This window comes from Bombina bombina, chromosome 4 (genome assembly GCF_027579735.1).
Source record: "Bombina bombina isolate aBomBom1 chromosome 4, aBomBom1.pri, whole genome shotgun sequence".
Taxonomy (NCBI): Eukaryota; Metazoa; Chordata; class Amphibia; order Anura; family Bombinatoridae; genus Bombina; species Bombina bombina.
Window position 1 is genome coordinate 1,194,028,882 of NC_069502.1, and position 11,045 is coordinate 1,194,039,926.

Below are 11,045 nucleotides of genomic sequence, written 5' to 3' on the forward strand. Positions count from 1 at the left end.
GTAAATAAATGATAATGCTGTGTGCTTTATCCAATCGTGTGACAATCAGGTCCATAAATGACTCCCTTTAAACCAAAATGCACAGATTTCCCTTAATTTAGAGAAGCAAACTCTCACTGCCAATGTATGATGCCAACTTCACCAAATGCCCTTGTCATCCCATACACAATATACCCCATCCCTTCTGCCCTTCCCCGTCACCAAATCCAAAGCTTCAACCTTCAAATACCGGAATCCTGCAGTTTCATGTTGATACAATGGTATCATGGCAAATAGTGAATATAGGGTACAGATATGCTTTTGTATAAAAAGCACAACACACAGAAATAGTAAGTGAAACAAAATGCTAAGACCTGTTACTGTTGTTATGATCATTTTCAGCAAATCCTGGTATCACATGGTGTCACAATGCATCACAAACTTCTCAACAGACAAGTGTTCTTGCTGAGTATACAAATACGTGCAAACAGGGCTCAGAATGGCATGACCTTAGTACTATATATAGATAGATACTTAGACATATATAGATAGATAGATAGATGATAGAGATAGATAGATAGATAGATAGATAGATAGATAGATAGATAGATAGATAGATGATAGATAGATAGATAGATAGATAGATAGATAGATAGATAGATAGATAGATAGATAGATAGTGATAGAGATAGATAGATAAATAGATAGATAGATAGATGATAGATAGATGATATAGATTGATAGAAATAGATTGATAGAGATAGATTGATAGACAGATAGATAAACTGGTAGATAGATAATAGATAAACTAATGGATAGATAGATAATAGGGCCAGAGATAATAGAGTAATATAAATATAGTCAGATAGAAAGAGGGAGAGAGAGATTTAGATATTCTAAATTAAATATCATCAGGTGTGATGCAAACAAGACCACCACTGATCCATCAGCACAAACGTGAGCAGACAAATGTGAGGTTTTGCGTAACCCAGAGCCCTGGCAAACCTTACAGAGCTGCAGCTATTAGTCATATCTATATATAACACACATGGTACATTGGTACACAGAGCAGTATACAAATGACATCAGCCTGTGGGTAGGAATCTTGTAGAGTTGCCCTAGGCAGTGCACAGTGTGCTCACTCATCCCCTCCTTGGCACTGAAGGAGTTACATGTAGTTAGAAGGACAGGGCCTGGCAGATGAAACAGTAACCACAGCAAGTTCAGGGAGAGATGCCCTCAGCATGATTGTTTATGCAGCTGCTGTGCTGACAAGATAATAGGAAAAAACAAAGCAGCCAGCACAGATTTCTATGGAGAAGGGACAAAATGCTAGAAATCTGACTTACCAGTACTTCTTGCAGTGTAGGGACCCTTGTGCTTGTTATCCCCTGGAACCAATACCTTCAGGGTATTATAAAGTGCATTCCATGGGCACTGGGACGACCTGGATGTGAGTCTAATCCCAGTGCTGAGGTTTGGGTGTCCTGGGTGAGGGAGACTCCTGTGGGATTAATAAAGAAACCCAGGGTATTGACAGCCGTGTGTTAGCATTTGGCCCAAGTCCAGAACAGTAATAAAGATGTGTCAGCTCCAAGTCCAGTTCCAAGAAAACAAACCCAGCTGTAGTTGTAACCCGTTTCTTCTAGATGCCCTAGAACAGCAAGTTGTAGTGTGTACCAGCTGCCTGAGCACTTACTGTAAATGCCCCACTTATTAATCCAGTCCTAGGGTAGTGCTGAAGATACCCCATTTATGAATCCAGTCCCAAGTTAGTGCTGAAGATACCTCAATGATGAATCCAGTCCCAGGATACTGCACTTGATGCCCCTCTGTAGTGAAGGGCACTTTGTAGTAGGTACAAGCTCTGGGTCCTATATCAAGGATTAAGGTGTTTTAGCTCTAGGTCCAGTCAAAGGAAAATTGATAAAGAAATAAAAGTGTGATTGTGAGGCCACCCTAGCTAGTGATCCGGTGCCAGGGTAATGGTGAGGAGGAACTGAGACTGCACCTTCTGTGCGTCACACTACAAGATGAGGATACCCTATGGGGCTCAGGCTGTAGCCTATGAAAGTGATGAAGATATGTTGGCTCAGAGCACGGCAGTGAAAGGAAGCTTTAGTTACACTACTGACAGGGGAGACCTAGCTGGGGTACTGATGGATATGCCCCAGTTTAGGGTCCACATTCTAGTTCAAGGGCAGAGATGGATATTCCTTAGCTGTGGGTCTGGTTCAAAATAGAGATGAGTCCAGTCTCCAATCCTAGTGCAGTAATAAAGAAATCACAGTTATTGATTCCCTACTAGAGCAGAGATGGAGATATCCTTGTTGTGCTCTCAGTCAAAAATCTGTTGAAGGGACTGGTTGTGCTGTCAGTTGCAGGGTATTGAGGAGAAGGGCACCAGTGTTCATGCAGCCTGGCAGGAGAAGGGCATCAGTGTACATGCAGCTTAACAGCCTCTGTCTGTGTTTGAGCACAGAGGGTGTGTGTGTGTGTGTTTCTGCTCTGTACAGAGGATCACATCAGCAGGAACTGCTTTCCATTCCAAAGCTCAGCTAGGAGACTTTAGGAGGCTGGGCTTTTTATCCAGCTACTGTTCAGCAAATCCTTAAAGAGGCAGTCCTGGCTACATGCAGCACAGCAGAATGACAGCAGACTTGCACTTGTCAAGCTATCCCCTCACTCAGTGCTGTTTATTCACACTAAAGAATCTTCAGTTGTTTCCAAATGATTCACTTCTCCTGATGTCAGTAAGGGGTTAACTGCAATGTAATAAATACAATATTATCCTTGTTTAACAAAAACAATATATGCTGCTCCATATGTTTATACGGATCACAGTGTACTGCACAGCTGGTATAGTTATAGTGAGGAGTCATTGATTCTGAATGTAAATGCAATACTTCAATATACAGCTCATGGGGATTTGATCTCATTTGCAGCATATGTTCTATGTACAGTAGAAATAAATAAGGGTATTGATGGTAAATGCAAAGTATTAACCTTTTAGCTGCCATGGGATTCATTGTTTTAATTTTGTTTGTTTATTTAAATGGAAGTTCTTGTACTTTTTCTGTGACATGTTCCTTTCAGCCAGTGACCAATAGAGTTCCAGGACTTTCAAATGAGTAATATGTGCCTTTAAATCCTCCATTATAGGGTCATTCTAGTGAAATAATTGCATTTCACTAGTGGCTCTGCAAGTCTATATGTTAAACCACTGCAAATGGGGTTAAACACATAGTTAAAGTACTGCTCGGGAGCTGCAGAGAACTCTTAGTCCTAAGCGGACGGGGCCATGACCCAATCAGCAATGCTTGTCATGCAGCTGGGACATGCGACTACTGCAGCCTTGCCTGCTCAATGAGTGTCGCTTGCGCTAAAATCACATGCTCTGGTGATTATAGATGTTGACACAATTTGAGGGTTCTACAATAAACATTAGAGCACTTAAGTTCCCCCATAAACCATAATCACTGGTTACAAATATAAAATGAAATGAGTGTAACTGACAACTGAACTGTTATGTATTTTACTGAAGTTACCTGTAATTTAATGCTGAAGATTGTGCCAGAGAGGGTGAAGTGCACGTGTAGAATTCAAAACTCACTCTATTACATGCTACACAGTGATTGCTTGATCAGTGCAGACGATCATTTCTATCTGTCCCTAAATAACCATAGCAGAAGTTTTACATATTTGAATATACTTCTTATGTGTATATGTTGGAATGCCGTAATTAATTGCTGATATATGCTATACATATATATAAAATATTAGTTTTATGTGGTTTTCAGGGCTGCTAAACACAACACTTACTTCTGCAGCACCCCAAAACCAACATGCTTGATGCTCTGCACAGAGTAGAGAGTTACAGAAGGGCTCATGTGTTTTTAACCCAGTGCACACACAGCTCAAATGTAAACATGCAAAACTTAGATCACAAACATATGTTGTCTCATGTTCAGAATGTGATGTGTAGCTCCAAAGCAGCAATTCAGCTATGTGTTTAACTCATTTGTGAGAATTAAACCCATAGTTAAAGAGGGTCATCAGTGCAAAAACAACAGGTTGTAAGGAGTTAGGTTAGTTGCTTGTCACTACTAGAATTTGAGTTTTGAAGTACATTAGGGTTGTGCAATGTGTTGCTGTCATATCTGTCACCCTAAGGGTTAATGTGAGTTCCCCTCCCTTGGCAGTTTTTCTACAATAATGAATAAGGGGGTTTAGCTGCCCCCCCCCCCCCAGGAGCCCACTACCACCTCCGCTGGTCACGTTACTGCTATGCAGGGCTACATTCCTGATGTGAACGCATACACTGGGATTAGTTATAGACTATGTTATTCAGCACAGACAGTAATCTTGCTTGTAGTTCCCCACAGGAGCATTTATAACCTGGAATCAGTGACATCAAATGGGAAAAGCTGCCATATGTGAAAGAAAACTATCCAGACATTTGCTCTTCAGTAAAGCCCTAAGGACATACAGCTCTTTATAAAACTGGGGCTCCCCTCACACAATGGTGAGATAGTCAGTAATAACTACACAAATTATATTATAGATATCTGTAGAGTTCCTCTAGTTAACATGTGGCAGCTCCCTCTCTGGCAGCAAAGGGGTTAATGAGAGAGCACAGCTGTGTCTGAGAGTTGATTCACATTATGTTTGTGGTGTGTTTAAACAACACACAGTCTCACGTAGTCGCCCCTCGCCCTGCTGGTTCCTGTTGTCTGGGTGCCAGTGTATACTGTGATCCCTCCTCTGCCAGTGCTGAGCAGGGAACCCTTGCCAGAGGCTGCGTCATAGTCTGTTCCTCATTTCCTTTTTCTTCATTGTCACAATGTATCTATAAAAAAGAAATAGTAATAACAAATACATAAATACATTGATTTTTAGGCCCTCAGAAAAAAATTGTTTAAAAGCAAAATTGACTTGTTCTAATTCGATTCATTTTTGCATTACTGATTTTAGCTATGGGTCAGATTACGAGTGTCATTTTTTGCACTTTATATCTATTACATTGTATACCAATTGTATTATATGTATTTCTATAACATTGAATCCGATTGTATTGTATTTTATCTGAACAGTTTTTGACTTAATTTAATATATTTGTGAGAGGGACCGATCCTGAGTCACTACTTTTTTATTACATTTTTTTATATAAGTTTTTAATATAAATAAATAGTTTTAAGCATTTTTGAAACTACCAGTTTCTATACTTATTTGCTATATAGAAAGACAAATGTAAGTGTTACATTATTTTAAATATTATACATTATTAGATATACCATTGTAAATATCACCCTCCTTTTTGGTCAGCTTTGGTCCCAATTTATCCGTTTTTAAATATATACTTTAGCCAACTTTGGTGCTCCTATTCCCTTTTTCGGTTCCAATACCAAAAGAAAACAGAGGCATCTGACAAGTTAAAAGATGACCAGAAACACAGCTGAGGATCCCGAGATAACCAGGGATGTCCTCCACCACCGCAGAACCGTCACAGCGAGGACCGCCCCACGTAAAGACCAACCTGTCAATGACAGGAAAAGTCCAGGGACAAAGTCCCACTCCCCCTTGAACGAGAGGTAAGAAACCACCCAGCCACATCGAAAGAATGTGACCAGAAACACGGGCAGAGTCCCACCAGAACCAGAGGAACACCGAACCCAGACGCCAATTCCCAAGGGTATCTCCATCCCTGAAACAGGGACTAACTAGGAAAACACCCACAGAGAAACAAAAGTCCCCCAAGGGAAGACTGAGGACAAGGGAACCTTGCCCACTGGACACAAAACTCAACACAAGAGTCAAAATGACCCAAAATGAGCCAGCCCCCAAAAGGGGACAGAGACTACCCGAGGAGCAATCTCGGGGCCCCACAACTGATGCTGTTGTGTAAGCTATGAGGACAGAACGACCCTTACCAAGGCACTCCACAGGAATGCTGATTCAAGGTCAGAACCCAACAGACTCAAAAGGAAGTCCAGAACACAATCCCTTGCAGAAACAAAGGCCCCAAACAGCCAGAAGAAGGAACCAGACTCTCTAAAAGAGAGAAAATGAAGAACCTCTTCCAGACGCAACCCGAATACCGGAGGGAAAAAACGGGACAGGTATAACAGAATTATACCACACAACCCGGAAAACCCCAATCCAATTCAAGATCTGCAATAGACCTGAAGGAGGAGGACGTCACAGAGAGTCGTCCATGAACTGAAACTCCTAGTCTAACAAGACCTGAGCCAGACCCCGACCAAAATTATGGTCAGACACTCCTCACCTGAGGAATTAACCAGAAAAACCTGAATTCTAGAAAACCCAGAGAAAAAGGACAGCGAAAATGCAGAACCGATCTCAAGGCGAAAGGACCCTCAACACAGAGTCAAACTCCGTGACATTCAGAAACTAGGGTCCAACTTCGGTCCCCGACCCAAAGAGGGTGGAAAGGGATTCTGGAAAACCCAGAACCAGAGCCGAGTTCCTGCTAGAGGAGACCTCCAGCAACCGCGGAGAAGCGAACCAGCCCCCCGCGTGGCAAGCCACAGGCTAGCCACTCAACAGCACAGCTGCCATATCACAGAGAATGCAGGTATAAACCCATTATCTCTCACAACCATTAAGCGCCCCACTGCTAATCCACAAAGGGAGCCGTTAAAGAGAAACAAAATGAGGTCTAGAGACCTGAGGAGCCTAAACCCCCCAAAAGGAAGCAAGATCCAAGACCAAGGCCCAAAACCGCCCTAGCGGAGAAGGCCCCGCCCCCCCATCAGAAGAGGCAGAAGCGACACGGCGGAGAACCACAAACACAAGCCCTGGGACAGATTGGTATGCCCAATCTCTCCTGGTAGTCAGACCCGAAAGTCCGCAATGTAGATGTATAGCGTAGTTTGTGAAAACAAACAATATAACAATAAAACAAACACTCAGACGCAACAAGCGTCACTGACAACTCAACAAGGTGCACACAAAACTCCGGACCTAACAAGTCTGTAAACAACTTCCATGGAAGTAATAAAAGGCAAGTCCATCCCAGAAATTCCCGAAGGAATAAAAAAAATAAAAAAACATATCCTACCCGGATGAAAGAAAATAAGGTAGCCCAAAGGCATCCGCCAAAATAAAAAATCTGGTAAAAAACATAATGAACCGACAGGAGATGATCCATACCCCTAGTCTAGCGCGAAGCACCATTCGAGGACTGCACATTCCCCAACTGATAAAGGAGAGGATCCCCCAATAAGTCGAAAAGACGATGGAGTAAGACGCGCAGCTGTGCGATCTGATAACAAAAGGTGCAACATGGAGAAATATTCACCCCCGGGGGAAACTGCATAGAACCACCCGAAGCCTGAACACCCGGGATAGTCGGGCAGGAACACAACTGCGCAGCAACCTCTGGGTCCTGCAGGCAAACCAGCGACATTAAGACATTGAAGCGGAACTGACCTGCCATCTCCAGGGGAAACAAACCACCCTGAGCGGAGTAAGAATCAACATTAGGGTTACCCACAAATGTAGTGGAAGGGTGCTGTTTGGAATCAGCCGAATGAGGGACTGAGCCCCCCGAGGCTGATGGCTCAGTAGGCCCCTTGTTTCCCGAGCCCGAGGAACCAGGCGCTCTAAGGAGGCACAAGAGACAGGACTGATAAACCTGCGTCAGTGGGGCCGAAGCACCTTCCTCACAAGAGGAAGAATTGGAATCAGAAACTACAACAGTCTCGGCTTCAGATGCTACATAGCTAAAACCAAAGAGAAAAATAGGACTCTATAAAAAACAAAACGGCACCTGACACCCCCAATGGCTGGGGCACTCACCACCTCCTATGACCAGATCCAAACGAAACAGACTGTCTCCGTCACCACACAGTCAGGAATGTGGAAGCGTAAAACCCAGCGTAACAACGCCCGGTCATAAGGTTAACCGTACAGTCCCAAAAAAAGCACACCAGAAAAAGGCGGCAATAAGGTCCCACCAAATCCATCAAGCAAATCTCCTGAAATGTGAGATGCCTCACCCCTAGAGCCAAAACTCACTACACAAGCAGAGTGATCACATAAGAAACATGATTAAAGAACCCTTCCCTGTTCACAAACCCCCCCCGAAGGAAGGAATTATCCCATGATTCTCAGATCCGTACAGAGGAGCCTTCACTGAGACCCATACCTATCTGTCACATAACAACATAACATTCATATTGATAAAATGAAACAATCTTACTGGAATCTACGCCGTGGAACAGGAACACGGCCCTTCAAGTGTGACGGATAGTAGCGTCGCCTCCGCCATGGACTTGAGAGAAGACAGCAGGTAGCGAAGCGAAGGTTCGGCAATGCCAAGTGCTAGAGGAGCTGTTAATACAAGTCGGGATGGTGTCGCAGAGAGAACTCCCACTGCATCTCCGGACTCTAACATTCGCCCAGGCCCTCATTGACTAACAGCACTACTTAAAACTCCCGTCCCATTGCGAAGAGTACTACCCTCCATAAGAGACACACTTTTTTAAGAAAAAATAAAATAAAATTACTGCTTTTGTAAACGTTAAACTTCTGACACTTCCCTGCCAACCTCCTGGGACGAAAGGCAAAGAATGACTGGGGGATAGGGGAAGTGGGAGGAGTATTTGAGCCTTTGGCTGGGCTGTCTTTGCCTCCTCCTGGTGGCCAGGTTCTTATTTCCCACAAGTAATGAATGCGGCTGTGGACTCTTTCCCATTAAAAATCGTGTTTCATGTCCCTTTAAATACAGTAGCATTGCATAATCAACACGTACAATAACACCTACTCTGATTTTTATATGAGCAGCAGATTATTTTCTGCCAAATTTAAAAAATCATCTATTTGCGACCATCTGTATCATGTGACAGACATCAGCCAATCACAGACTCATATCCATTGTGAATTATTGCACATGCTCAGTAGTAGCTGGTGCCACAGAACTGCACAAATACAAAGATTGCGCACAGTTTGATAATGTAAGGAAATTGGAAAGTCTCAAAACTGCTGCTTTATCTGAAACATGAAAGTTTAATTTTTTATTTTAGCGTCTGTTTAAATACAAAGATCTAGATTACAAGAAGAGAACTAAATTACTGCGCTCCCACAAATGGGCAAATTTTCCTGTTTGCGGGTGCGCAATAATTAACCAGTCACAGTACCAATTAACACTCAGAAAATTAACCAGAGATCCGATCTCTGGTTAATTTTCTAAAAGTGCCCCAAATGCCCTCAAAATAGAGGGCATTATAGCTTTTTATTTAAAAAAAAATCTAGTTTTTTATATATATATATATAAAAAAATTGCACTAGGCAGTATTTTGGGGCTTTAATGTTGGTGGGAGTGGGGCGTTAGTAAAAAAGAAAACGGCATTGAAAAGTGCCTTTACATTGGGAACTGTGTGTTCCCAGTAAATATATATGTATGTGCTTATATACATATATATATATGTATGTGTTTATATGTCTATACACATATAAACGCATAAATATATATATATATATGTACAGTATATAATCATATACATATATATTTACTAACTGCTGCCCCTCTCTGCGCTACTACCCACTTCACTGCGCGAGGTTCTAATGTTGTCTCTGACAGCATCAGAATAAGGCTCCCATGGGAGCCTATGGAAGTGTGCACTTGTGAGTAATGTGAACTTGTAATACCAGCTCACATTATCTTGCAAGCAATATTTAGCGCTCCACTTGTAATCTGGCCGAAAGAAAGCAAGAAATTACAGAATGTACTACTGCCAAGGGGATTACAAGTGTAACTTTCTGCATATTTATAGTCACCCATGAAACTGTATTAAACAATTAACATTATACGTATTTATTGTGTTCTATACCCTGCAAGCAATATATTATATAAATTAAAGTCTGCTCAGGAGCTGTAGTGCATTGTAGCTCTGGAACTGCTGTCTGCTCTTATATTAATCATGGGTTTAACTCTTTACAGGATTAAACACATACAGGCAAGTAAAATCATCTAATGCAGTAGAGCATTCCTCTAGTATTTTGTTTAAAGGGACATAAAAGAGTTTGAGATTGTAATATAAAATGTTTAATTGTGTTTAGTTAAAAAATAAAACTTTGTAATACATTTTCATTATAAATGTTGTCCCATTTTCCTGTAATTTAACTTTTCCTGTCAATTTCAGTGATTTTCCCTAAAGATTAGTGTCCATTACTTTATAGGAACTAAACCTTTAAACTTATACCTTTATTTTTAAAGCAGCTAATTTAATTAAATAAAATCTACAAACTATTCTCAGGTAAATTCTCTGCTTTTAATACATCATTCTGCCTAGTGTGTATTTAATATTTAATATCCCTTATATAATTACACATCCAACGCAATATATATGAGTATGCTCTCATGGATAAGTGTTCAGTTTCAACAAAGAAACCAAGAGAAAGATGAACACTTGATAACATCTTGCCATTGACTTACCCAGTGTTCAGCTAGCTCCCAGTAGCCTCTCACTGCTCCTTCAGCAAAGGATGCCAAGAGAATAAAGCAAATTTGATAACAGAACTATATTGGAAGGTTGTTTACAATTGTATGTTCTGTCTGAATCAGGAAACATAGGCCTAGATTTGGAGTTTGGCGGTAGATGGGCTGTTAACGCTACGCAGGTTTTTTCTGGCCGCACCATAAAATTAACTCTGGTATCGAGAGTCCAAAAAAATGCTGCGTTAGGCTCCAAAAAAGGAGCGTAGAGCATTTTTACCGCAAATGCAACTCTCGATACCAGAGTTGCTTACGGACGCGGCCAGCCTCAAAAACGTGCTTGTGCACGATTCTCCCATAGAAAACAATGGGGCTGTTTGAGCTGAAAAAAAACCTAACACCTGCAAAAAAGCAGCGTTCAGCTCCTAACGCAGCCCCATTGTTTCCTATGGGGAAACACTTCCTACGTCTGCACCTAACAACCTAACATGTACCCCGAGTCTAAACACCCCTAGCCTTACACTTATTAACCCCTAATCTGCTGCCCCCGCTATCGCTGACCCCTGCATATTATTATTAACCCCTAATCTGCCGCTCCGTACACCGC

At 41.9% G+C, this 11,045-nt stretch overlaps 1 protein-coding gene across 1 annotated transcript in view; it reads right to left on the reverse strand.

Annotated features, from left to right (window-relative positions):
• DAAM2 (dishevelled associated activator of morphogenesis 2) overlaps positions 1 to 2,477 on the reverse strand; it is a 776,135-nt gene extending 773,658 nt beyond the window's left edge. The window contains exon 1 of the mRNA XM_053712672.1: positions 1,329 to 2,477. The gene's annotated coding sequence lies outside the window, so the exon portion shown is untranslated. The remainder of the gene's footprint in view (positions 1 to 1,328) is intronic.
• Positions 2,478 to 11,045: the final 8,568 nt, after the last annotated feature.